Source organism: Buceros rhinoceros, unplaced genomic scaffold (assembly GCF_000710305.1).
Source record: "Buceros rhinoceros silvestris isolate BGI_N320 unplaced genomic scaffold, ASM71030v1 scaffold33424, whole genome shotgun sequence".
Classification (NCBI taxonomy): Eukaryota; Metazoa; Chordata; class Aves; order Bucerotiformes; family Bucerotidae; genus Buceros; species Buceros rhinoceros.
In genome coordinates this window covers 3,588-3,868 of record NW_010409404.1, presented here as the reverse complement: position 1 = coordinate 3,868, position 281 = coordinate 3,588, and positions in this window count along the sequence as shown.

Below are 281 nucleotides of genomic sequence, written 5' to 3'. Positions count from 1 at the left end.
TCCAAGAGGCCCCCCCCGGGGACCAGCGCTCCCAGGCCACCATACCGCGGGTTTCCTGAGCGCTCCAGGAGCCCTCAAGAGCTGCTGAGCGGTTCTGAGACCTGCCTGAGCAGAGGCGAGGAGCAGCGCAGCACAATTCCTTCACGTGGTGAAAGCATCAAGGGGAAACACTCTCCAGGGCTTGACTTCTTTCCCTGACACTGCGTGTGAGGAGTAAAGGGGATACCCACCGACAGCAGCCCCAGCTCCCCAAGCTTCCCGGTGGATCAGCGGCACGGCGC